The sequence below is a fragment of the Felis catus genome, chromosome D2 (assembly GCF_018350175.1).
Source record: "Felis catus isolate Fca126 chromosome D2, F.catus_Fca126_mat1.0, whole genome shotgun sequence".
NCBI lineage: Eukaryota > Metazoa > Chordata > Mammalia > Carnivora > Felidae > Felis > Felis catus.
In genome coordinates this window covers 67,217,141-67,245,108 of record NC_058378.1, presented here as the reverse complement: position 1 = coordinate 67,245,108, position 27,968 = coordinate 67,217,141, and the positions used below count along the sequence as shown (strand labels likewise).

At 44.5% G+C, this 27,968-nt stretch overlaps 1 long non-coding RNA gene across 1 annotated transcript; it reads right to left on the bottom strand.

The window, feature by feature from the left end:
• Window positions 1-7,585: 7,585 nt before the first annotated feature.
• LOC109492688 lies at window positions 7,586-27,959 on the bottom strand. The gene is made up of 5 exons (XR_002146641.3): window positions 25,806-27,959; window positions 25,082-25,341; window positions 9,930-9,999; window positions 8,662-8,758; window positions 7,586-8,445 (listed from the first exon to the last, which is right to left on the bottom strand). It is a non-coding gene; the product is annotated as an uncharacterized LOC109492688 (long non-coding RNA).
• Window positions 27,960-27,968: the final 9 nt, after the last annotated feature.

Here is a 27,968-nt window from a genome sequence, read left to right as displayed (position 1 = left end):
TCCTCAGCCTAGGTTGAGATGAAGTCCTGCCTCCCCACCTCAAAGGGCTTCCTCTCTCTGGGGTATCTGTGGGAGGATCAGGGAGGGGATGGCAGCTCCCCCTCCCCTCCCCTCCCCATCAGGGAGGAGTAGACTCTCACAGCCTTTCCCCACACCTCCAAGGCTTCCTTGTGCCCCCAAACCCAGCAGAGGACAAACATTGAGGCTCTTGGACACTTCTTTGTGTCTGCTAAATTTCAAATCCTGTTTCCTTTCTCCTCCACCACTCTGACATGAGTCAGTTCTCTGCCGGTCATTTTTAAGGAAATGCACCTATTGTCCTCCGATTAAGGGACAATGCATATGTTTTCATCCCTGGCGATGGCTTTCTTTTGGCTCAGATTGGCAACCGGAATATCCCAACAATGGTGTGCCTTCGTGGCCCTGCTTGTGTTCTGGGGAGCGAGAAATCCCCCCCTGGTGCCCTCACCCAGATACCTTAGGCATCTTTTGCTGGAACCCTGCAGGAGTCCTCAGCACCACCAAAGCCCCCTGAGAGGCCTCGGTCTGAGTTAGTGACTCCGGAGGCCTCACCTCCCCCCCCAGGCCCTCTGTATGTGGTGTCTCCACCAAAGAAAAGGAGAGGAATAAAAATGCACCTAATTAAAATAACTTTCCAGGTGCAGGGAACAAAATCCAGGCAGATTACAGGTCAGGGCAGGCTAGCCACTAGCTTTTGCAGATGTCTAAAAAGAGTCCACTTACTATACAGAGGAGAGGGAGAGACCGTTCCAACCATAAAGAGCCAAATGTTGAAGTTGAAGGGCTATGAAAACAATCTAATTTATTGGAACATGTTTTTCTAGCAGCTTTGGGGTAGAGCTGTGATTGCCTCCTGCAGGGATTTGTGACCTCATCCTTTCTCCTCCACCCTCCCCCACCGTAACTGTAGGGTTTTCCCGTTATAACCTAACATATGGTTTGCAGCAGGAAGTGCGAAATCCCAGGAATGAGGAGAGGCTCAGGTTTCAGACTGGAGAGAGACTCAGGTGAGCGACAAGGAAGGGCCTTTGTTTCCTATGAAAACAGAGTTGAAAAGAGAGTTCTTAGTGACCCCTTGTTTGGAATGAGGTAATTAATTCTCCAGAAACTCCCTCCAGTTTCCCGGGCAACAAAAATCAATGTTTTGTTGACGGAAAAACTAGGAATAATAAATTGGTTTAAATTACAAATTTTCTTTCTTTCTTTCTTCTTTTAGATAGTGATTTCCTTCCTACCAACCCAAAATATAAAACAAAGGAAAAAGTAAATAAGAAACTCAAACAACACACACACACACACACACACACACACACACACACACATACACACACACACACACACAAACACACATCCTAACTCACTCTTTACTCTTTGATTCACCCTCACTCTTTTTTTTTTTTTTTAACGTTTATTTATTTTTGAGACAGAGAGAGACAGAGCATGAACAGGGGAGGGTCAGAGAGAGGGAGACACAGAATGCAAAACAGGCTCCAGGCTCTGAGCTGTCAGCACAGAGCCCGACACAGGGCTCGAACTCACAGACCGCGAGATCACGACCTGAGCCGAAGTCGGACGCTTAACCGACTGAGCCACCCAGGCGCCCCTCACCCTCACTCTTTTTAAAAATTCTAAGTTTAGGGGCACCTGGGTGGCTCAGTCGGTTGGGCTGCTGACTTTGGCTCAGGTCATGATCTCACAGTTCGAGGGCTCGAGCCCTGCTTCAGGCTCTGTGCTGACAGCTCAGAGCCTGGAGACTGCTTCGGATTCTGTTGTCTTCCTCTCTCTCTCTGCCCCTCCCCCGTTCGCTCTCTGTCTTTGTCTCTCTCTCTCTCTCTCTCTCAAAATAATAAACATTAAAATTTTTTTAAATTCTAAGTTTAGTTCTATGTAAATATTATTATGCTCAAGAAGATAGGGAATGAGAAAGGTGGATCAAATCCCATGCATAATTATACACAGAACAAGAAAATCTTTGGATAGTCTTCAGGCCAAAGACTCTCACTCTGAGTGGGGTGATGGTAAGTTCAGCAAATCAGAATTCCTGGGGGTGTCAGAGGGAGGGAACCGGTATGAGCTTTTTGTGTATCAAAAAGCATTGCGGATTAAAAAAAAATAAAAAGACCGAGGAATTGGCTTTAGGCTGCCGAGGCTTTTTTTCCATTTCAAAATCAACTAAGTAAAGTTTTGCTTTGTAATGACCAATTTGAAAGCTATGTAAGTGGCGTGGTCTTCTTGGAAATCCTATTCAGGGCACTTTCTGAACTCCTGGTTGACATCGCAGCCTATTCTACCCCTTTGCTTCTCATGGTCTGAGAACCTAGACTCCAGAACCAAACTGCCTGGGGTTTGCCCTGGCTCTCCCACCTTCCGGATCTCATCAAATTTAAGATGTATTGACTATAAGACACGTCACTGTTTTAAGCATCACTAAGAAAGAAAGAAAAAAAAGCTCCCAATTAAATTAGAACGCAATGCTAATGTGCCATCAATTGTAGGGCACATCCTAATTTCAGTAGTGCTGACATGTGACAAAAATTTTAGAATTGATGAACTATGAGCCTTGTTTAGGGAATTTAACCTCCTAACTTAACCTTTCTCTGTGTCACCGTCACAGTTAAAAGATGAGAATAATAATGGTATCTACCTCAGAGGGGGTTTGTGAGGATTCAATGAGTTAATTAATGTAAAATGCCCAGAACATTCCTTGGCACGGAACGAGCACTGAATGAACCCTAATTATTATTCAACATATACCACTCAAATTGACAAATACTTGCTCCAGTGCAGTGTGGAAGTTTTCGTGGTTGTTATCGCTGCTAGGGGAAAAGCCAGCACGGTAACACCCACACGCTGCAAACTGTGATTTTGCAGAAATAAAAGCAAGCCAGATTGGGAGGATGGTAAGCGGATGGTTTCTCTCTGCCTTGGTCTCTGAGTGATTTCTTCAAGTATACCCTGGTTTCCCACAGAAAAGTGCCTGGCTTGCCTGATAATTATTCTGTTGTGGAAAGGGCTTTTGCATTCATGATGCTCTTGTGGATTATTTCTGCCAAATTTTTCGTTGCTCCAAGCGCTTCCTGGAGGCACCACAGCCATTGGAGGACTCTGACCTCAGAGGAATGCCAGGCAGGGTTTGATGCAAACAATCCATGCTGTGCATGGGCCAGATGGTTCCACACAGCAAGCACTGTTATTTCATTCACAAAAAGTCAGAAATAATTTGATTTTGCCATTTTAGCCCCAACAAATGGAAAAGTGAACAGCCCTATCTTGACGAGCGGGTCCATGTTGATGAAACTCATTTTTTGCAAATAGATGAACATAGGTGCAAATGAGAGTTCTCAGAGTAATTGCTGCTTCGCTGAGGTTGACTCAGAATTAAAACCCAGAAGGGCAAAGCTCCAAGTCCACATATGTTTTCCAGACTCTTGGAAACTCTTGCATTTGGTTGTTGTCCTTAGCCTCTGCTATCCCTAACTTCCTCCTGAAGTTATTGAAGAACGAGATATTTGGATGATTAGAATGTGATCTAGCTGGCTCTGATTTAAAGGCGTATGTCTGTTTTTACACCCAACCAAGTCGGATCAAAAAAGAAACTGTGTGGGTGTTGGCACTGGGGCTCAGGATGCCTAGCTCTAGAGTTCGAGCAAAAGCACTGGACTGGGGTTTAGGAGACCGAAGTCCTTGCCTCTTTTTTGGGATGACCCAAGGGTCACTCTTCATCACTGTCTGGGTTTCAGATTCCTCATCTATAGTCTCTCCTAGTCTGAAATCTCGATGATGTAAGGAACTTAGTAAACATCTGGTTCTGTTGGGTGTCATTAAACACAATGCAATGGTTAATTTTGTGTGTCGGCTGGCTAGGCCATGGTGCCCAGGTGTTTGGTCAAACACTAGTCTAGACGTTGCTGGGAGGGTACTTTGTAGACATGGTTAACACAATCAGTTGACTTTAAATAAAACAGATTACTCTCCATGATGTGGGTGGACCTCATTTAATCTCTTGGAGGTCTTAAAGGCAAAGACCAAGGTTTCCTGGAGAAGAAGGAATTCTTCTATGTTACAAGACTGTAACATAGAAATGTTGCCCGAGTTGAGATCCTGTTGGCCTGCCCTACATATTTCGCACTCAAGCCTGCAGTACTAGCTCTTACTTGAATTTCCAGCCTGCTGGCTTTCTCTACAGATTCCAGTGTTGCCAACCCCTACAACTGCATGAGCCAGTTTCTGAAAATAAATCTCTCTTTCTTCTCTCTCTCTCTCTCTCTCATTATATACATAGTACTTGCTGGACCATTTGCCCTGACTTACTTTGCACTTGACCTCCCTACCTGACCTTCTCAGGTTCTGACTTATTTTTTTACACGTGAACTTCCCTCACCCATCACCTCTACATGTCTAGCTTCAACCTGTGTTTTTCTCTCAGATGACCATAATTTAAATGTTTCTTTTGGCGTAGCTAGTGTTTATTTCCCTGAGTCAAACTTCCTCTGATCTGCCCCCAATCTTGAGACCTCATCAATTGACCCTGAGGGACCTGGACGCATATGACTGAGCTCAGATATACGACTGTCCACACACTCAGAGCCTCCAGGGCTTCTGCCTTTTGTGCTTCACTGGCGTATAGCATTCTTGCCCTACATACTTCCTCAGAAATCACATTTTTTGCACGGTGCTTCCATACTTTTACAAAGGGTTAAAAAGCATCCGGATGCATCTCCATCTCCTGGGTGATGTATTTCTTATTCATGTCACAGGAGTTATGTGGTTATAGGAGTACATGTTTGTTAATTAAAAGGGAGTGTGTATAATTATTTTTCACTTAGTCACAAGGGACATTCTAAAGAGTAAGTATGGTTGTATGTGTGTACGTGCATGTGTAAAATTATTTTGCAGCAAATGTTTGCAAAGCTCTTAGAGATCCATGGAGGGAGGTTGCTTGGGCAATGCCAAGAATTATTAGAAATACAGATTTTGCTAACCTACTCTAGAAGACTCTTGTCATATAACAAGCGTTTCCCTTAATAAGGGGCACCTCATAGGAAGTTCAGGGAGTATTGTGACTTCAGTGCACTGCCCATCTGTCAAGGTCAGAAGAATCCTATATATGGTCTTCCTGTCTGCTGTGTGTTGAGGACAGTTAGATATTTTGCTCTTCCTCGTACTCTAGTGGAATTAGGCTGTGTTCGTGTTATATAACACCACCGTCTCACTCTGTAATGAGCAACATCTAAGGAGGAGGCAGCAGGGAGAACAAAGCCATCTGCCCTTTGCCAACCCCTCCATGCTCTGCCAGTGCACCTGCAGAGAACTCTGAGGGCTCGTCCTGGAAGAGAGACTGCTTATTATGTTTCATTGTGTAGATGACACAGGGCCTTTCCAGGACAGGCCGGACTAAAAAATCTCTGCTTTGTTTCTTGGCCAGGTTTTATCCAAGGTCTCCTAGGGATGAGGGATGATTAAACAGCTGCCTTGCTGAACCCCTGCCTTTCACATTCACCTGCTTTGAGAAATTCGATCACTCAGAGACATGAAACATTCAAAGGAAGCTCCCAGTGATCAGTGATTCAATAGGTTCAGGGCTAAACTGGGAAAGCGTCACATGTTGGTTACGCCTCAGTAGCACTTGTCCACAGTTCAAGTCTGACCCATTGGTGTGCAAAGTCAGACTGAAGTTTTGTTACTCCTCTTAAACATAAGATAAGCATCACTTTCTGGCCCACTCCCTGCCACTGCTGGGGTGGGAGAGGTTATCAGTTAGGGCCCTTTCTGTTGAGACAGAAACACGGTTCAGATTGGTTTAAGTGAAAAAGGAAATGTATTTGATCAACTAACCAAAAAGTCCAAGACTGGGCTGGCTTCCTGGCTCAAATTAGGTCAACAGGACTTGGTTTCTCTCCATCTCTAGGCTCTGCCTTCTGTTTGATTGGCTTATTTTCAGTGGTCATGTGGTGGGCCCCAGCAGTTCCAGACTCCCCCTTGTGGTGGCAAGGTGGCGCGATAGTTCTAGCCTCCACAGTATAAAGCTGGGGTCAGTAAACTTTTCCTGTGAAGGTGCCAAATAGGAACTACTTTAGTATCGTAGGCCATATAGTTTCAGTTGCAGATACTCAACACTGCTGTTAGTGTGTGGAAGCAGCCTTAGACGATATGTAAATAAATGAGCGTGGCTATGTTCCAATAAAATTTTATTTAAAAAACAGGCAATGGGCTGGATTTGGCTTGAGAGCTATATAGGCTGTAGATCCCTGGAACTACAGAGCGGTTATTGGAAAAATGGCTGCTCAGGAGGGGAGCTAACATGGTGACGTCGTAGGAGGACGGTAGGCTCATCTCATCCCTGCAACACAGCTAGATAAGTGTCAAATCATTCCGAATACCCAAGAAATCCACCTGAAGACTTAACAGAACACATTCCACAACTAGAGGGAGAGAAGAGGCTGCACTGAGGAAGGTAGGAAGTGTGGAGACGTTTAGGGGAGAAGTGGAAAATGGCTGCTCAGCCAGGGACTAATTTCCCAGCTTCCCTGGAATTGAGTATGGCCACATGACTGAGTTCTAGCCAATAGAAGTTATGTGGAGCATTTCTGGGTCGAACCTTTCAATAAGCAGGTGTGCCCCTTTACTGTCTCTTTACCTTCTGAGACTGGTTGCATATGATGAGGAAGTTCTAGGAGGGGCAGAGCCACAGGACAAAAGAATCTGATTCCTGAATCACTGGCACTGCGTGCCAGGGAGTTACCCAACAAACAGGAACAATTGCCTCAGACTGTTGTGTGAGTGGAAATACATTTCTGTTGTGCTCAAGTCATTATACATTTTGGGTCTATTTTTAATAGCAGTTTACCTGCCTTAAGTAATACAGAAATTAGTGTCAGAGAGGGAGTGCTAATGTAAGAAACACCTAAAACAGGTGGCATTTACTTAGTAGTTGTGCCATGAGAGATAAGACAATAGAGCAGGCTGCAAAAATGGGGACCCATGTTATGCAGTGGCAAAATACTTGTTAAAACTGTCACCCACAATCATTTGGAAGGCAGACCAAGATGGGCCCGTAGCTCTAGGGGGAGCCATTAGAAAGAGACAGAGTGTTAGCACATGTTAGAGTTGAGCTCCTTTCTACTTACAAGTTGCGCTGCTAGAAAAATGTGGTCCCTGGCAATAATTGACCAGTTTATAAGCAGAAATAAAAGAAAAGGAAGACAGCCCCCAAATCTGGAAAAGTGTATTGATTCTAGATCCCAAATGGAAAGAAATAAGACTAAAGAAAAAAAAATCCTAGACTTAGGACAAAAACTCATTAAGAATTCTCAGTTAAATATGGGGCACCTGGGTGGCTCAGTCAGTTAAGTGTCTGACTCTTGGTTTTGGCTTAGGTCTTGATCTTGTGGTTCATAGGATTGAGCTCCATGTCAGGCTGGTACTGTGGTGTGGAGACTGCTTGGGATTCTCTCTCTCCCTCCCTCCCTTCCTCCTTCCCTCTCTCTCTCTCTCTCTCAAAAACAAATAAGCTTGAAAAAAAAAGTAAAAAAAAAAAAAGAATTCTCCGTTAAATATAGCAGCTCAGCCCCTGTAGCAAAACTCATTAAGGGTGTAGTCTTTCCACCCGAGTCTATCATTCAGATGACCTCAAGGTAGCTGCCATTAAGTTGAGAGAAAGCTATGGACAGGGGGAAAAAAATAATTTAGGCTTCAGAATTATGTCCAGGAAAAAATTTAGGGTGTGGTTACTGGCACTTGGAATCCAGTGGAAGCAAATAAATCAGAAGATTACTAAGTTTTGTAGGGAATTGTATTACTAAGGAGTCACAAGCTGGGATGAAATCATCTTTGATTGGTCAAGCTTGCCCTTTGTTCCTAGATTTGCCTGAGAAGAAAGTGGGCTAGGAAGGCTGTACAGTCTTTCAGGAGTATACTTCGGAAGTGGCCCAAAAGGATAATGGACAAGGAAGGATATCCAAAAGGATGGAGCAAGGGGCCTTAGAGAAAAATAGATAATGAAACCCTCCCAGAGAGCAGATTAAAGGACTAAGCAAGGCGTTTTATCCCCTCTTACCTGGCAAAGGGCCTTCACACTGCCCACCTAGCAAGATTCCATTGTGCTATTAACCAAGGACTCTTTCCCATTCTCCCATTTTCTGAATGAGAGTTTTATTGCAGTCCTCAAGTCCCTGTTCTTCCATGGCATAGCAGATGTGGATTGGAGGAGCAAATAACTAGGTCTTTTAGTTAATAATTGTTGGACCATCAGGAACCACATGTAGATCTGATTGAAGAGACGTTGTGTTCTCCAGAGTCCCAGAATTTCAAGTGGTTGTAGAGACTGAATGGAGCTCTGGGTTATTTTCCTTAAGGAGGACGTGGGTGTAGGCTCTCTGTGCGGGATGAAGGGTGCAAATGGGAAGTTGTGTCTGGAAGGGAAGACTGATAGAATGACAGCTATTTACTAAAAATCCATTTCCTCTTCTTCTTGAATGCACAGCTAGGCCACAATTCCCAGGCTACATGTGCAGTTGGATGTGTCTATATGAGCGAGTTCTAGCCAACAGAATGTGAGTGGAAGTGATACAGGCCATTTCCAGGTCAAGAAGGTTGTGTGTCCCCACCTTACTTCCTCCCCTTTCTTTTGGCTGGACATACATAATGATGAGGTCCTGGACCCTTGGGGATAGTACAGCCACAAGCTGGAAGGCGCCTGAGTTTCTGAATCATCACATGGAAAAGAGCTGTCTTCAAACTGTTGAGTAAGTAAAAAATAAACTATTGTTTTTGAACAATTATAAGTGTACTTGTTACCGCAGCTTAGCCTACTTAATTAATACAAGAAGGAACATGATCTCTCTCTCTCTCTCTCTGTCTGCTTAACCCTTTCTCTCTCACTTAATTCTGGTTGTCATTGCTCTGCCGTATGTATCCCAGATGTTAACTGGCATTTCGTTTTTCCTTGAGTTCTAGATGAAACTAGAATGAACTCTCAATTCCTCCTTCTGTGGGTATCCAAAGCCTTTTCCACAATGTCTCTGAATTCCCAATGGATCTTATGGATTCCTTTCCTTCTTGAGTTCCTCAGCTCATGTGGTCTCTGTTCTGTTCCACAGTGACCAGACATGAAACTCAGACCCTTCTCTGACTCACACACACATACACCTCACACACACCCCTCACACCAATTATTTATGGGCATGAAAGTTTGTACCGAGGATGACAAGGAAGACATGGAGGAAGAGCTCACAACCATGGTTGTGCAAACTTTAAATGGAATGTAGGTGTTGCCATTTTTAAGTCACCCACCGGTTCACTTCACCCACTCTGAACTTATCTCCTTAGTTTCCACTCTTCTCTCTCTCTTTTTCTCCTTCCTCTTTTCTTGTAACAGGCACCAGACAAAAGCTCTTGGAGATGGACAGATGAACAATCTGGCACTCTGGAAATACTAATAAGGAGATGTCTTTTTTTTTTTTTTTTTGAGGGGGGGAGAGAGAGAGAGAGAGAGAGAGAGAGAGAGAGAGAGAATCTCAAGCAGGCTCTATACCCAGCGTAGAGATCAGTATATAAAGTGTGGATTGTGTTCCAAAAAGATCAAAAGCCAAACCAAAGTCCAAACCAGGCAATGACCTTCACTCCTAACTCCTGGCCCACAGGTTTGATGCAGGCCCTGAGGACATTTGTCTCAGAGGGTCTCATTGGGTCTTTCCTCTCTGACTGTTCCTGCCATCTTGACAGATCTTCTTAGCTGACCTGTGGTTTTGTATGTGGTTCTTGCTCCCCACTCATTCAGATCTAAGACTTTGTTGCTCTCAGTTCCATGCTCAGGCCCAGCCCTGGGAAGTCCAGCCTGGTCAGACTCCCAGAAAGGGAAAGTTGGATGAATGACAGCAGCCTGGGTCAGCCCTCTGTTGCCCACTTACCAGTAGCTATAACTTCTTTGGTTTCTGAGCCCCCTGTTATCTTGGCAGACGGTTGGTTGAAGTCTCTAGTCTGCAGAAGCAGGGCTTCAAATTAGTTGTACTCTTCAGGGTCCAGTATCCTAATTTCAGGGGCTAACTTGCTCCCTGAACTGTGGCCCAGCACTACCTATGCCTAATTGGAACCACTGGGGTTTTTGATTAAATTTTTTGATCTATACTCTCTGTGCTGGGGTTCTGCATGCTGCCTAGATCTTGTAAGCCTAGTTGTCCTTGGAACTGGACAATATCCCTGAAGGACAATATCCCCCTCTTATTGGTGGGCCCTGGTTGGTTCCTTTGCCTAAATAAGCTGATCACCCGAAAGCAAAACCCTGCTGCCTGCCTGTCTTCCAGTGTCCCCTTCTTGACATTGCCCAAGGAGGTCACTTAGAAGCCAGCTGAAGACAATAACTTTCTACATCAGGTGTGTACCCAGGACCACCTGCCTACTAGTTCTCCCAGCTGTGGATTCCTTCTGTGGACTCCTGAGCTTACAGTCCCTGATACCTGCTTCCTGATCCTCAATTTAGTCTTGATGTCTTTCTTGGAATCTGTGACCTTAGCTCTTTTAGTTCCTCTCTCTTTTGAACTGACCAAGCCTTAGAGAGGCATCCGCAACTCCCTCTAACTCCACACTGTGTTGCCAGATTTACAAATAAGAATACAGGGTGCCCTGTTAAAATATAAACATCAGATAAACAATAAATACTATCTGTAAGTCCCATGCAATATTTGGGACTTACTGACACTACAGATTTATCCATAGTTTATCTAAACTTCAAATCTAGGTGTGCGTCTTATATTTTATTTGGCAATCTTACATCCACAGTTCCTTATAGAAGAAACGGTCTTAAGCTCTTCCTTAAGCATACATAGGTGGTCCTATGCCATAGGATTCCACCCCCATCCCACCCCACCCCCACCCCAAGCCAGAGCTGATTGGATCAGGGGTGAGCACTTGTCCTAAAGGCAGCCAGTCCACTGGCTAGCCCACAGGCTATAAGATAGCCTAATATATAAAAGTTTTGCACAAGTGGGTTAATAGTGATCAAGCGACCTAACCAGATGCTGTCTCTCAGGGCTCTGAGCTCAGTGAGAGAAGGTGAGTCAGTTGGTAGGAGGAACACCCCCACACCTGCTTCCCACGTCTTACTACCATGCAAATCTCCAGATACTGAAGCCTGCTGGAATCAGCTTGGAAATTTGGGCCCTGTACCTTTTGCTGCTGTCTGCCCCTCTGAAATCTCAGTTCTGGCATCTTCCTGTCCCCATCGTCCCGGGGCCTAGCTCAGGGCCTGCACATGCCTGGAGATGAATGGATGCATGCATGCGCTCTCTTTTGGGTTGAGGTGGTTGTGTGTGAGGGGTTAGAAGCCCTGCCTATGGCCTTGCATCCTCTGCTCATCTAACCTTGGGCATGTTACTCAAATTCCCTAAGCCTCCCTTTTCTCCTCTGTAAAATGAGGGTGGTATTATTTGCCTGTTGCGAAGTTTAAAATAGCAGATGTGTGAAAGCCTACACATAACAAGCCCTCTAAAACATTTAGTGCATCTAAGTAGAAGGAAGTTTTTTACGGGAGAGTTGCACTTGGCGAGACCTCTGGTAAGTAAAAAATAAACAAACCGCATGATCCAAGGCTCCTCCTAACAAAGGATGGCAGCCTTTTATGTTGGCCAGCTGGCAAGAGAATAAGCAGAGTTTCTCATTCACTGGCTCTCAGGTTAAAACCTTTGCAATTTTGAACAAAGTCTTAATTTTAGAGTATTTGTATATGCAGCCTTGCACAAATGAGTCTTTATTATCACTTTTACATTACACATCTTAGATCTATCCCAATCACACCCGTTTAAAATTCTCTGAACTCCATGATTGGAGAGAGAGGAAAATGAAAAATGCACTTTGTGATGCAAAACGGATCATTCTTCATGTTTCTGCACAGCTGCATGTCCCCACATCGCATTAGCCTCTAGATCTGCTCAGCATTCACTCTGGAATTTTTTAAATGTCATAACAGCGTGCTTTCAAAATAATATGCTCGCGCACCCCCATCCCCAAGCGTGTAATATTGTCAGGATGTTTTATCTGGTGCCATATATCTTGCACATGACGGATCCATTTCCCCAAACAAACCATCACACATGTCCACACTGTCTATAAATTTTGAATCTTGACATCTACGCTATTACCCTCTGACGTTTGGATTGGCCTGAGTTGGGCATAATTGGGGGGCGATGTTTTCAAGGAATGAAGGAGATGTCACTCCTTCTTCCTGATGGGTCCCCTCTGGAGAAAGTGATGTCAGGGACACGCAAGACTTAGCCCTGCTGGAGAAAGCTGCAGAGGCTCTCCCCGGGGTACCAGGAGATTAAGCAGGCCCAATCTGTAAGCATCCTCACTCCAGGGGTGATAACAAGGTCATTCTGTACTTAGGTTTGGCTTTACAGTAATACATCTGGCATCGATAGAGTTTCCTTCTTTCCAAAGTGCTTTCCTATTTATGATCTCATTTTGCTCTCACAGGAGGAGGAAAGGTTGCTGGTTAGAAAGAGAAAACCTGAGTTTCTCCTGCTCTGGGGCTAGGCAGGTCACTTTACCATTCTCATCTGTAAAGGTTCTTCATCTGTAAAGTGGTATCATAATTGCTGTGGGGTGTATAGGGTTGTATAAGTCCAAATGTCCCTGTGTGTTGAGCAGGAAAGCGCTCTGGGAAATGCAAAAAACTATAGCTAGAAATGTGCTATGGGGATAAAAGTCATTTACACAACCTGGAAGGAACCTATGAAGTAACACAGTAAAGAGGTTTTCAGCCTTTGTCTTGTGAAGGCCCTCACGTGAATCGTAGTCAAGAACAGGAAATATTACTCTGGCAGGCTCAAATTTTTGGTCTCTCACTTCCAAAGGCACCTAAATTATGGGTCGAATGTCATTGCTGGTGTTGGCTCTTTTCTTTCTCGCTTAAGAAAGCACATCAGAATGTAAGCAGGAGAGATATTATTATGAGGGTAACCTTGACTTCATTCAACTTATTTTCCAAAAATACAAACTTAGGATCCTTGTATATAGTAAAACCTCAACTCAAATTGACTTAAGCAAAGGATAAAATTTACAGACTTGTGTAATAAAAGAACATCCAGGACCAGAAACTTCAGTCATGGCTGGATCCAGGGACTCAAATGGTTTCATTAGGACTTACACTATCTCTAGGTTCTACTTTCCTTTGCATTGACATTTTCAGAGTCTCTTCATGAGCGATAAATGACTGCTGGCAGCCTTAGTCTTGTGTTCTCAAAGTTTAGCACCCTCTGTGAAAAGAGAGCCTTATTTTCCCAATAGTTCCAGCATAAATGCTAGGATTAAGACTCATTGGAATGACTTGGAAGTGCTGCCTCCTGTTCCTGAATCAGCCCTTGGGTTTGGGTCAGTGGGATGTGTTGACTGGCAGGGACGGTATTTTCTCTCCCCACCTCCATCTTCCATGGAAGTAGGGTCAACCTTATCTGAACCAAACAGTCTAAGAGTGGGTGTGTGTTATTCCCCAGAGGAAAATTGAGGGGCTGTTACCAGGAACCAGGAGAACAGAGGCTGGGTGGGCGAAACTAACAGATGTTCACTATAGTAAACACGGTACTTAGGCCATCATTAAGAAGAACGCACAACTCATATCACAATTGGGTTGTGATTTACCAGTGTGTTAGAAAAGCACGATGGAAACCCTCTATCTAGTTCGTCTCTCTCATTTTCCACATTTTCTTATAGCTTGATAAGTTGGTTTTGGACATAATGAGCTGAAGTTTTATTTGTGATTTTGATACCTCATCAGAGGTTTTTCTTAATGTAAGGAGCCAACCTAAGGGGTCTTCTAACAAGTTTTCCAAGAAACAAAAGACCCTTCCAAAGGTGAGGAAGAGATTCCTAAGGCATGCTTCATATAGGTAGCATCCATACTTCTTGCTGTGGGAAAAGAGACCTTATAAAATTTAATACCTTTGATTTCCCAGCTTCGTCGTGACCTAGGGGCAGTAGAAGGAAGTGCAAGTTTTATGACCTGGATTTAGAGACAAGGACATTGAAGTAGAGAGAGAAAACCAGGTTCGTGTGTCGACTGCATGACTAGCTATATTCCATGGTATGACTTGAGGCACTTCGTAAGGCCTACTCTTTCCGGAAACCTCTAAAACAAGTAGTCTCTGCCACCGATGTGCTTTCTTAATGAGATGTGTGTAGTTTAACTGGATCAAGGCATTACGTTGCTAGGAGGTCAACCCATAATTAATGCTTTTCTAGGTTTCAGTTCAATTCAACAAATAGTTATTGAGGGCTTATTACTTGTATCACTTAGGGCACTTTGGGTTGCAAGTAACAGAAAATCCAGGTCTAATAGTGTAAAAATCAAAAAGAAGTTTTTAACAAGCCCCACGGTAAGGTGGCCTTCAGGTGAGGCTTGATCCTGAGGTTTACCAAAGACGTTTCTTCTCTTTCTCCTCAGACTTCTAGGCTTTCTACTTCACCGTAAGACTGGCTGCCTTATGATCACAAGATGGCTTACAGAATGTTCTGGGAGGTACACACTTCCTTATTTCCATCATTTAGGAGAAAAAACATTTGCTGTTCAACAGTTATAAGGGTAGGGCAGTTTTTTTCCCCAGAGAATATCTCCTCATATCTCACTAGCCTAAACTGGGCCAGGTACTACTTATTCCTAAACCAAAGTTTTGGGCCCGGAGGATGGGATATGTTGGTAAACAGGGACCATGCCTGGCACCACCTTCCCCAGACACACATGGGCTGGAGGTGGGGTGGGGCAGACAGGGGTCTTGCCTGAATGGAAATCCATGTACTGTCAACAGAAAGAAGGGAAATAAATGCAAAAATGCATCTCATTAGGCTCTGGCTTTCTATTCGTGAATAGAATGGTATTAAATATTTGTCAATACAAAAGAATCAAATTTCAAGGACAGAGAGTATCATTTTACTTTTGGACGTGTTGAGTTTCAAGTGCCTACAGAATACACGGGCAATGCTGTTGAGCAGAAAGTTAGGAATAAATAAGGACGCAGTACTCAGAAAGTCAGGTCTCGACTGGTGATATAGGTATGGTAGTTCAAGAACCGACAGTGGAGGCAAGTAGGTTCAGGATGAGTGCCCAGGGGCAGTGCAGAGCCAGCGCCCAGGAGTAGCGCAGGGTGAGTGAGAAGGAGCCCTGGCAAGTACAAAAACAGGAAGGGGGACCCAGGAGGCTGGAGAAATCGAGGGGACATGCACCGTATCAAGAAGGCCCAGAGGAAGAGCCGTTCATGAAGGAGGGAGGCCAAGTTAATTGAGGCCTCAGCAGTGTGTTCAGTTTGACGGCTGGGAGGTCATCGGTGGCCTCTGTGGATGGAAAGTCAGGGAGGAGAGAGGGGAAGTGAGGCGGTGGTGGCAGTGACAGGGTCCCTCACCCTGCAGACCCTGTCTGTGAAGGTCAAGGGAGAGAGGGCAGAATTCAGGGAAGAGGGAGAAGGCTATCTTTTTCCTAATAGGGTCTTAGAGAAGAAGTACTTTTTGTATCAGGCCTCTAACCTATTGATGCCCTTCTCTCTGGACGGGGTGGACAGGTGTGGGCATAGCAGGTGTGGGCTGGAGTTAATATAGACGGCAGGCCACAGCCTACACACCCCAAGTTCTTCCTTCTCCCAGACTAGGTAGGGACTGCACTAGATGGCACTGCAGGTACCCAGGTACCTTCCTGCTCTTCCTCTCCCCCGGTCGGCCCACAGATAAACTCCAGTGGCAGCCTGGGCATCCTGGGGGATAGTAGTTTTCTCCACTCCTCTCCATCTCCCCCCCAAAGGAACACAATTCAAGGACCTCCCAGACTGCCTAAAACATACACTACTTGCCATAATGTCCAGGCTCCCCAAATCTTCTGGCTTCCACACTTACCTGTATCTTGCAATTCAACCTTCATCTATTTCAAAATCTCCATTTGACCTGCAGGAGTGTCTGTGCCTTGGGGGGATCTGATAAACATTCTTCGGTAGGCCTTAGCCCCTTCATGTCTTCCGTTTTCCTGCGTCAGGGGACTGGGAACCCCCTCTCCTTTTTGGGAAGTGCCCCTGCTGACCCCTTCCTCATGTCTGTCCCCATGGAAAACACCCCAGACTGGTGTGGTGACGGGGCTCATATGGAGGTATCCCTTGCCGGACTCCTGCTATTTCAACCACTGCTGTTCAGTCCGCACTTCAGAGAGCAAATCTCAGTGAGCCTGTTTCTGAGAAGGGGAGTGAGAGTTCACAGCTTCACAGGAACACGGCACAGTTATCACCTCTAGTTAGCACCTGGGGGCACTCGGTCGGGCTCCCTCCCCTCTGCTGCATGTAACCATCCCTGCTCTCTGCCTCAGACCTGGGTGTTTACCGAAAGTGTGAGCCACTTCTGAGGTGCAAAATGAGGCTTCCAGGAAATGCAGGAGGTCTCACAGGCGTTTAAGTACTTGGCTGGGGCTAAAGCTGCCCTCATCTGGGCTCTGGGCGCTGGCTTCTCTAACAGGGGAGCTATTAGCTTCTTCCCTGGAATGGTACCCCACCCCACCCCACCCCTCCATAGTGGAGCATCAGCTACTTTGGGTCACCCATGCTCTTGGCTTTGCATTTTTACCTCTCCCTGTTCTGCGTGACAACTGATTTTAGCAGGAGACCAACCTGTTCTCTGCTCAGCACTGTGTACCAACAGTAGGACCACAAAGGCAGCTTTTTCCTACCTGTAACTGCCTCCTTATGCTAATGATCTGGCCCCAAAGGCAAGATTTCTGCAAATAAAATATTTAGGGAACCAACCAACTTTGTGTTCAGTTCTTGGAGGAGGAATAACATCAAGGCAATACAGTGACCCGGCATAGTCCAGAGCTGTGCTACCTACTATGGTGGCCACTAGGCACATGTGGATTTTTAAGTGTAAATTAGTTAAGATGGAATAAAATGAAGAACTTAGCTTCTCAGTCATCCTCACCGTAGTAGGTACTCTGTAGCCACATGTGGCTAGGGGCCACCATACTGGACAGTGCAAAATTATTATTTTTACTTTGCAGAAATTTCTGTTGGGCAATGTTGGCCTAGAGTGAAGGTTGACTTCAGACAGTAGGTGTAGTTCCAGGTGGGCCTGGAAGGATAGCAGAACTAGAGAGAAGAGGAGGGGAAGGGGGTCCCAGATGGGTGAGACTGTGTTTAGAGGTTAGAATGAACTTGCCGTGTTGGGGCAATCCCCAGGAGGAGAGGACGAGGGGATGATCACAGTGCTGATCTGACAGGGTCATTTCAAGGGTACGATAGGTAATATTTGCAAAGGCCTTGGCATAGTTCATGGCAAAATAAATGTTACCTATTCATGATGTTATTCCTTATTACACTGAAGCTATCTGTAAGTTCACTGCTGTTATTATTTCTGCTTCCCTCTTAATTAAAAAAATTTTTATGTGATTGATTAGTCAGTTTTTTCCCTTAATGATGTGTGTTCTTTGTGTCTTATTTAAGAAAATTTTCCTTACCCCAGGATCCTTCCTTACCCCAAGGTAGTCTCTCCTGTATTTTCTCCTAAAAGTATTTTTAAGCAAAGTGTTAATTGAAGTATAATATGCTTACAGGAAAGGGCATAAGTTATAAGAGCTCAGCTCCGTGAATTACGGCCCAGTGGGGGCATTGATTCCTGAGGTCATATATTTCAGCACTCAGCAGAGTGTTCTAAGTTCTTCTAAGAGCCAGGGCGCCTTCCAGTTTGTCCTGCTGCTTCTCTGAGAGATTAGTTGGAATCCTCTTTTCTTTAAGTTCCGTGCCAGTCCCAGCCTCCTTATCCAAGCACAATTGTTGTTTCGTGGAATCTGCAGCCCCTTGGGACGTTTACAATGTGCAAAGGTCCTGAGACACAAAGGAAGCTCCCTCGGAGGAAATGGAAGGGGAGGCTGGAGCCCAGAAGGAGGGGCATTGATGAGGTGGAGGGTGGGACAGAGTCTCGCCTAGCACAGCAGTTTAGGGTTTTTAGACTTTTAAAGCCTGTCTGCAGTTGATAGGCCCCGAGAACTGGTGATTATGACACGCAACAAAATCTTCTTTAGAGATTTTTTTAATCTATTACATTTTTAAAAATTTTTATTATTTAACTCCCCCATGATTCCAATTCTACCTAATTCCAAAGACAAGAAGAGAGACCTGGTTGGTGGTGAGATCATACAATAGAAACGTTTTGTTTTACTCTGTCTCCCCTGACGAGCAGTTCCTGCTTTGCTCTTACTTCCTTAAGCCACTCCACAGCTTTTTTGTGCCAAAGAGCTGGGGGAACCCGTGGGGACAGGCTGTTTTTACAGCTGTGCTGAACTCCCAACCTAAGAGCCGTCCATCCCACTCCTCGCACACTCTGGCGACTGGGAGGGAAAGGATGTAAATCACACCCTCCCCCACCACTTCCCAGTTCATTTGTCTCTGAGCCTTACCCAGGGGCCTCCTAACTTCGGACTTAAGTATTGAGCCAAAACTGCCAAGAAAGGTGACTCTTCAGCATAACAATAAGGCCTACCCCACGGCATATCTACCCTCCCATCTCCAGGCATGCCTTGCTTTACACAATCAGAGCATTGACGAAACCTCGAGACTGATAAGGCCACACACTGGTCAGGGCCATCGCCTCTTTGGGAGGAAAAAACCGCTTTTCTCCTACATTCAGTGAACTAGAAGGTCTCCAAGGACTCCTCCAGTTTTGACAGTCGTGATTTTATGAAGATGTATAGATATCAGATTCTTAAAAGGCACGGTGGGAGTTCACCAGTAATAACAGAGCTAACATTTATTGTGTTCTTTCTGGGCTCCAGATACAGTGCAAAGTGCTTTTCTTGGGTTCGTTTAGTCTTCAGATAGCCTGTAGGGTCAGGTCTCCTTTCTCCCAATCACCAGTTAGCAGTCGATTGGAAGAATTGACGTGCTGCACAGCAGAGCAAACTAGAGGGCATTTTCTGGAAACAAGTAAGGCCCAGCTCCTTGCACTCAAGCAGGTGAAGGGCCCCAGCTCCCAGACTGCACGCTGTTTCCAGCCTTTCCCCTGTGGGAACCTGTGCTCTGAGGCAACCCTGTCCTTCTTTCTCTTTGAAATCTGCGGAGGTCTTGCAGCACGTGCTGCTTATGCTGTGAACTTGGGCCAAGAGGAGGTCCTGCAGAGGCCCCACAGCCTCCCCCTCCTCCTTTCTCAGCACTCCGGTGCTCCTATTTTGACCATCCGCTCTCCCGATAAGCCCTCCAAGCCTGCAAAGGTCTCAGTTGCCCCTCAGTATTGGTCTGTCTGTCTGGTGTCTGTCTTTCTCTCTTTTAACAAGAGTCGTGGAGATTGGGAGCACTCCTACCGCCCCGGTATTGTCATTGCAAGCGTCAGTGCCACAGACACCTTTGCCACAGGCATTTTTGCCGCGCAAGTAATTGGCCATAAGGCAGTTGCGCCATAAAAGAAAAAAAACTAATCGGCTGGCAATTTAGTTTCATTTCTCCATTGATGTGGTACTCCCATTTCTTTTGTTATATAAATCTGAGCCCTCCTACTGGTCTATATACAGTGGCACACTTTTGAACCCACATTTCCCATAGAACTTTGGAATGCCTATCAACAGACATGTGACAATATGCCAAAAGCAAACACCGGTATGGAAGGCTTTCACAATGCAACACAAAGCTCAGTAACAGGTATCCATCCTTGGATTCTGAAATGGCTACCCCTCTTAATGAAGGAAGACATTTTAGCAGAAAAGAAAAAGTGTGGGGCGCCTGGGTGGCTCAGTCGGTTAAGCGTCCGACTTCGGCTCAGGTCACGATCTCGCGGTCCGCGAGTTCGAGCCCCGCGTCCGGCTCTGGGCTGATGGCTCAGAGCCTGGAGCCTGCTTCCGATTCTGTGTCTCCCTCTCTGTCTGCCCCTCCCCCGTTCATGCTCTGTCTCTCTCTGTCTCAAAAATAAATAAACGTTAAAAAAAATTAAAAAAAAAAGAAAAGAAGAAGTGTGATGCTGAATGAAAAGACAAACAAACGAGTTAAAAAAAAACTATATAGCACTATAAACAAAAGATTTTGAAGACAAGTGCTTAGGAACAGTCTGCAAAATAAAATCAGTTATTTGTACAGTATTGCCATAATCTACACTATACGTTTTGAATATATTCAAATATTTGGCATTTTGTAATAGTCTTTTAAATTTGGTTATTCATTTTTCATTTTTCATTATGTCCTTTTTAACGAATGTCCTTGTTTATTTATTTTTTTGTGTGATTTTATCTCTTTTATTTACTTTGAGAGAGACACAGAGCACGAGTGGGAGAGGGGTAGAGAACGAGAGGGAGAATTCCAAGCAGGCTTCACATGGTTAGCACAGAGCCCGACATCAGACTTGAACTCATGAAACTATGAGACCTTGACCCGAGCTGAAACCAAGAGTCAGACGCTCAACTGACTGAGCCACCCAGGCGCCCGTAATTTTATCTTTTATAGCAACATTGTCTTACGGCCAATTATTTAATGTGGCCAAAATGCTTCCAGCAAAGATGTTTATGGTGAAACTACCTAGAGCCCTCCCACAGACAGCAAATGTACTAACGCCTCACATATGTCTCAATAACCTGTATTAAGAGTCCTCAACTCAATACTTTCAGAAACAAGGCAGGTAGCATGATGCATGAGGCCCACTGGCTGGGCACTGGGCCCCACTGATCAGCTCCACTATGTCTGTTGCAAAATTCTAGCAGGAACCACAGGCCCAATCTAATAGATTTTTTTTTCTTGCGGTGGGATGAAATCTCTTCATTTTTATGTGTTGGCAACTATTTCTTTTTTTTCTTTTTCTTTTTTAGAGAGAGAGCGGGGGAGAGGGGCAGAGGGAAAGAGAGAGAGAGAGAGAGAGAGACAGAGGGAGAGAGAGAGAGACTGAGAATCTCAAGCTCAGCATGGAGCCTAATGAGGGGCTTGATCCCACAACACTGGGGTCATGACCTGAGCTGAAATTAAGAATCAGATACTCAACCGACTGAGCCACCTAGGCACCCCACTGATATATATTTTTAGAGATGCTCATTTTACTCTGAGAAGGGGCTGCTTTTAGCAGGCAAAGCATAATTAGAGGAAGGGATGTTCAATAATCAGAAATTGTGGTTTTTTATTCTTGGCTACGGTCCTAAGCATGCAATTGTTTTTCTGATTTTTTTTTTTTTTTATGCAGGGTTTTGAAGTTCAGGCAGACCATTACTCTGTTTTTAAATTCCATTTGTTTGAGTTGGGCACGTGTGAGTTAATAATGAGGAAGTGTTATGGCAAGGGACACTCATGACATCACTACCACCTGGGCTGCCGAAATCCTGGAGACCTTGCCAAGCCCCAGTGAGTTGCCCCGGGCCTTGCAAAAGCCCAATCACTGAACAGGAAGGGTGAAGGACTTGTTAGTAGGTGCAAAGTTTGGGGCATTCTGTGTTTTAGTGCCAAAGGCGAAACATCTGGCGAGGTGTAGATGACTTAACTCGACTGCAAGGACAATTTCAGTGCAGTTGAAATCCTGGCCATGCTCTGTCAAATTCTCTGGAAGTCACACATTGGGATGTCTATAGGGACCTGGACGGAACATAGAAGAGGCTACATGGTGCAAGGGAGGACTCCCTGTCCCGTCTTAAGGGAGAAACCCCTGCTCTATTCGTGCTGCTTTTGCTGCATAGAAGGAAGGGCCAGTGTTGCCGAACCAATCTTCAGATTTTCCGAAAGGAGCTGCAGATAGGGATTTTTAAATAGCAAGCCTTTCCTTTTTTAAATGTTGCTGTGTAATTAGAATTTAAAAATGCAACCACCCACAGAAAGGGAGAAAATATTTGCAAATCACGTATCTGATGAGGGACTTGCATCTAGAATATATAAAGAACGCTTACAACTCAATACGGAGAAAAACAATCCAATTTTAAAATGGGCAAAGAATCTAAATAGCTATTTCTCCAGTGGACATATGTAAATGGCCAATCGGCAGGCGAAAAGAAGCTCAACATGATTAGCTATCAGGAAATGCAAATCAAAACCACGAGACGCTATTTTTTATCTACTAAGATGGCTAAAATAAAGAAGAAAGATAATAGCAAGTGTTGATTGGGTTGTGGAGAAATTAGAAGCGTCGCACATTGCTGGTGGGAATGTGTAATGGTGGAGCCACTTTGGAAAACAGGTTAGCACTTCCTCAAAAGGTGAAACATAGAGTGACCATATGACTCAACACTTCTATGCCTACATATATACTCAAGAGAAATGGAAGCATGTCCACACAAAAACTTGTCCGTGAATGTTCGTAGAAGCATCATTCACAATATCCAAAGAAAGTGGGAACAACCCAAATGTCCATCAGCTGATGAATGGAAAAACATTACATGGAATATTATCTGGAAAAAAAAAAAAGGAATTACTACAACATGGATAAACCCCGAAAAAAAATTATGCTAAATGAAAGAGGCCAGTTACAAAAGACCATATACTGTAAGATTCCATTTATGTGGGGCACCTGGGTGGCTTGGTTGGTTAAGCGTCTGACTTCGTTAGATGAAGTTCTAAGTTTGAGCCCCGCATTGGGCTCTCTGCTGATAGCACAGAGTCTGCTTCAGATTCTGTGTCTCAGTCAGTTAAGTGTCCGATTTCAGGTCAGGTCATGATCTCATGGTTCATGAGTTCAAGCCCCGCATTGGTCTCTGTGCTGACAGATCAGAGCCTGGAGCCCGCTTTGGATTCTGTGTCTCCCTCTCTCTCTACCCCTTCCCCGCTCATGCTCTGTCTCTCTCTCTTTCAAAAATAAATAAAAACATTGAAAAAAAATTCCATTTTTGTGACACCTCAAGAAGAGGCAAATCTATAGAAAGTAGATGAGTGGTTGCCTAGAGTTAGAAAGGATGGAGAGAAATAGGAAGTAAATGCTAAAGGATGCAGGTTTCTTTTCAGGGTGATGAAAATGTTCTAAAATTGAATATACTAAAAACCATTGAGTTGCATACTTTAAGCAGGTAAATTGTACGGAAAGTATGGAAAGTGAATTATATCTCAATAAAACTGTTATGAAAACGGGATATAGTGAGAGCCGCACAAAACATATCTGCCAAGCTGTCAACTTTGAGCCTTTTGATTAGAACTTGATCAAACGCACAGCAGGTCTGGAAGGAGCTGGTCAAATACAAAATTCCTAGGAAATTGGAGAGGGGGGTGACCTGCCAGTTCTAAAGTCACACGCCTATTAAGTGGCAGACCCAGGGCCAGAGCTTGTCTCTTGACCTTTACCTCTCGGCCATGCTGTTTCTATCCAAAGCCCAGCTTTCAAGGCACAGCCAGGAAGGGATTGTGAAAAGTCAACATCAGGAACAGCTGGATATACTCTCATCCCTTTCCCACATTTTACAAAGACTTCTCAAGGAAAGGATAAAATATGGTAAAAAGAAATCCTCCTTAAAGGAAGAGACAGACATAGTGCTTTCCTGAGCCTCTTGTGCTATATCATGGGAAGTTTTGCATGTTTCAGTCACTTACTCTGTATGTTCCTGATTCATTTACACTTAGCTCATCATTATGTTGTTTGTGCAAGAACCATTTGATGTCCAAGAAATCCTTGGGGTGTATTTAAGTTAAAAAAGATTTTTTTTTTATTTGAACTGAAGAACTGAACTTTGCCAAGAGTAAATAGAACTCAGATATCAAAAGGTCTGAGTTCAGTTTTCACTGAATACAAAGGGTGAGTGGATTCTGAGCTGAGCCAAATGCATTCTCCCACCCTTAATTTATAGTACATTGTTTTGGCAGACGCTACAATCCCCAAAGTTGGCTTTTCTTCCCCCATTCCTTTCTAGGGTGTAACCACAAGCCTATCTTTTGGTTAACTTTACAAAAAAAAAATAATAAGGCCATATTGTAACAATTTATGAGAGCCTCACTCATCACTGGTTCTATAACTATCAATTTTATTAGTACAAATTGAAATGTTTGAAAAGGTTAAACCTCTCCTCTGAAGTTGTAATTTTGTTTGATATCCTACCAGAATTTTTAGTTTTTCAGTCCTTTTATCTGGGGTTTTTATCAAAAGGATGTTGCCTGCTTTCCCCCATCTATGGTCAGGCCATCAACCAGTTATTAAGTTGAATACTGGAGGGCTACTCTGCCTGATGTGCTCAGATTTGGAGAATAGAACAGGTCCTTCATCTTTAAAGGAGAAAGGGTCAGAGAAATGAGTAGTATTTTGAGGGGTTTTTTTTTTTAAATAACAAAACCAATCTTAAAACAAAGAAGCAGAGCAAAATTAAGATCACTCCAAATTCTGCCACCTCAAGATAAAGATTGTTAGCATTTTGTAAATCATTTTCCTTATTCTAAAAAATGTATCTACATTAGAAGAGATAGATGTATATACAGACTTATAAAATGGGATATTACATTGTTTTGTAATCTACTTTTTCCATTTCTTAGTTCATGATTAATTATCAATATTAATAAAATTATATCTACGTCATGCATAAAATAAGATTCAGTTGTACAGTTGGAATATAACTGAAATGATTCAGTGAGGAGTTTTTCGATGGCAAGTGAACAGCAAATCCGTGTCAAACTGACTTAAACACAAAGGGAAATGTTTAGGCTGACATGTGAAAAGCCCAGTGGGAGATTTGGTTTTGGGCATGGCGGGATTCAGGGCTCAGAGACGACTATGAAGTTTCTGCTTCTTTTCTTCGCTCTCTGCTCTGCCTTTGGCTGCTTTGGTGCTACTCACGTGTTGCACATAGAGGCAGCATCTCCAGAGAACACGCATCCAAATTCGTGTTCTGTTCAAACAGAAACAAAGCTCTGTTCCAGTGCTCACCATGAAACTCTCGTTGCCCTAGTCCCATAGCAACCGCTGGTCCTTGACTACAGCTTATGCCTAGGTCATGAAAGACTCTTGGAATCCCAAGTGTTTCACTAGAATAACATAGACTGAGAGTGAGGGAGCAAGGGAAGGAAGAAAGGATGCGTCTTCAGAAGGAAGGAGAAGGGTGGTTACCAGAAGAGAATGGATGAATAATATGTGGCCAAAAGAACAGTCCCATAATTCATACACCTTAACATTTGGAACTCACCTGTATTGTTTCCTGGGGCTTTTGTCACAAAGTACCACAGACTGAATGCCTCAAACAGAACGTTGTGGTCTCACAGTTGCGGAGGCTGGAACTTGAAGATCAAAGCAGGGTTGGTCTCTTCTGAGTGTCGTGAAAGAGAATCCGTTCCTTGACTCTCTCCTAGCTCCCGGTGGTTTGCGGGCAATCTTTGGCTTGTATGGAGATGCACCACCCTGATCTCTGCCTTCATTTTCACTTGGTGTTCTGTGTCCAAATATCCCCTTTGTGTAAGGATACGCCATATTAGATTAGGGATCCAGCACTTCAGTATGACCTCATCTTAATAATTATATCTGCAATGATTCTATTTCCAGATACCATCGCATTTTGAGGTACTGGAGGGTCGGGACTTCAACATGTGAATTGTGTGCGTGGGGGGGGGGGTTAGTTCAACGTATAATAGGTTTTCCCACACTCGATGTTTCTGGCCTCATCTAAGACCCATCTAGTCTGAGTTTGAAGGATGAATCTGGCTGCCTCTTTCTTTCCAGTGTATGGGTTAGGAGGTTGGATGAGGTGACCTCTAGGGCCCCTTCATGAAAGTGTTTGGGGGACTAGGAATCCATCTTGCTGCCTGAATGTATACCACAGAGCCCCACCACTGACAAGTCACTTGGGTAAGTGACTTAACCTCTGCAAACCTCTACTAGACTTAACCAGTAAAATGAGGATAACAGTCCTTTACTCATTGGGTTGTTGTCGGCCAGGCTCATAGCACTCAGTAAATGTTAGGACTCGTCCATCTCTTCAAACATGTGGGGACCGAAGAGTCAGAAGAACCTGCTGTGACCTCAGTGTTCTCACCTTTTGTGATGATTCAACTCAACGACCTCTCTCGGAGTTTGTCCCAGAAGTTTCAAAGGGGGAGGGGTGCCTTTTTCTCCAGCAAACCGGAACTCAAATCCAGTCCAGGGAACACCAAGTATTTCTCTTTCTCCTCCAAAGCCAGATGCTGTAAATTCTGAGCAGACTCCTCCCAGACGATGTGATTACGAAATACCTGTTTCTTTTATGTCCCATTTATCTGTCTCTCTGACATTTCCTTTTTTCTCTTACAACTTGATCTTTGCCACCATCTATCAGATGTGGTCTGGAACCAGTCATTTTATTTACAATCTCTCTCTTTTTGGCTCTAGAAATTTGGGGAAATGGAACAGCTGTCTGCTGCCTTTCAAGGCACCACATCTTTTAGTTCTTTCATACTTTTTCTACAGGGCCTGATTTAGCTTGTCTACATGCGTATTGAATAAGAACCAGAACTTTAAGTTCTTACAGGCAGCAGAACCTATTTGATATAGGGGTATTAGGTCTTCCCTGAAGGTCAAAGCAACCAGTACAGGTCACCTTTTAAAACCGTGGTCACTTTCACTTAGCAAATATTTCCTAAGTGCTGACTCTGTGCCAGGTGCTGTTCTGAGCACGAGGGTCCCTTACCCTTGAGGACTGTACATTCTAGGGACATTCATTCATGCAGAAAATAGACAATGAGAACCTACTACATGTCAGGGATTGTCATTCATTAAACAATACAGATACAGTCCCTGCATTGATGGCTATGTTGTGTGTGTGTGTGCACTTTTGTGTGTGGAGAAGAGGGGACAGAAGACAATACACACAAGTACATTTTTATTGTAGTAAAAGGTGATAAGCACTATGAAAAAAATATAGCAGAGTAAGGGGGATTAGGAGTGGTGGGGAGGTTGCTTTTAGTTTTTAATTTTTAATTTTATTAAAAACATTTTAATATAATTTATTGTCAAATTGGCTTACATACAAGACCCAGTGCTCATCCCAACAAGTGCATTTTTCAATAGGGTGGTCAGAGTATGTTTCTTTGAGAGGATGCTACCTAAGCAAAGACTTGAAGGCAAGGTGAGAGAAAGGTGAGGAAGAGAGCCGAAACGTTTGGAGGGAGAGCAAGGCCAAAGGCATGAGTGTGGCCAGCTTTTTCAAGGATAGCAAGGAGGCTAGTTTAGCTGGAGCAGAGCAAGCAAGGTGAGAACAGAAGGAAGTGAGGTTAGGGGCAAATCAAGCAGAGCTTTTAGCTTGAGCGACACGAGGAACCATCAGAAAGTGCTAAGCAGAGTAGCAAAACGATCTCAGACTTCAAAGGATTGAAACGCTGGCTGCAGTGTTTCCGCTGGACTGTGCAGGTGCTGGGTGGCAGCAGGGAGGCCAGTGTGATCAATCACACAAGTGCATCAGGCCAGAGCAGGGACAGGTGGGGTGGGATTAGAGATTTATTTTGAAGACAGGACAACACGATTTTTTGACCGACTGGCTGTGGTGTTTGAACGGAGAAGGCAGGGACGACTCCACGGTGTTGTCCTGAGCACGTGAAAGAATGGAGTAGCCACTGAGATGGCCAAGACTGATGGAGCACAGTTTTTGTTTTGGTGAGTTGGGCCGGGAGCGTGGTTCAGATATGTTAAGTTTGAGGTGCCCGTTGCTCTCCAGGTGGAGTGGCTAGGTGGATTTTGAAGTTGCCCGAAGAAGCGATTTTGGGGGACATCTCTAAAGTCTCAGCGAGACCCCGCAGCGGTACTATCGGAACTGACCTCGTTTCCCCTCCTCTCTGCCCTCCTAAGGGCAGGAACATCCCTGGAGGGTAGCTCTTCGCGCCCCAGCCCCTTTAGCCTGCAAAGCCCCCTTTTTTTTCCTCTTTGGGAAAAGGCGAGAAAAACCAACAGAAATGATGCTCCGTGGCACGGCCTCCACCCCTTAACCCGCCGCAGGGGAAGAGGCAAGGCCTGCTGGGGTGGAAACCCGGACACACTTCCTGCTTCCCGCCTCCCTGACAGCAAGCCTTGGAGCTGTGGGCTTGTGGGCGGGGCCCTCGGGCGGGCGG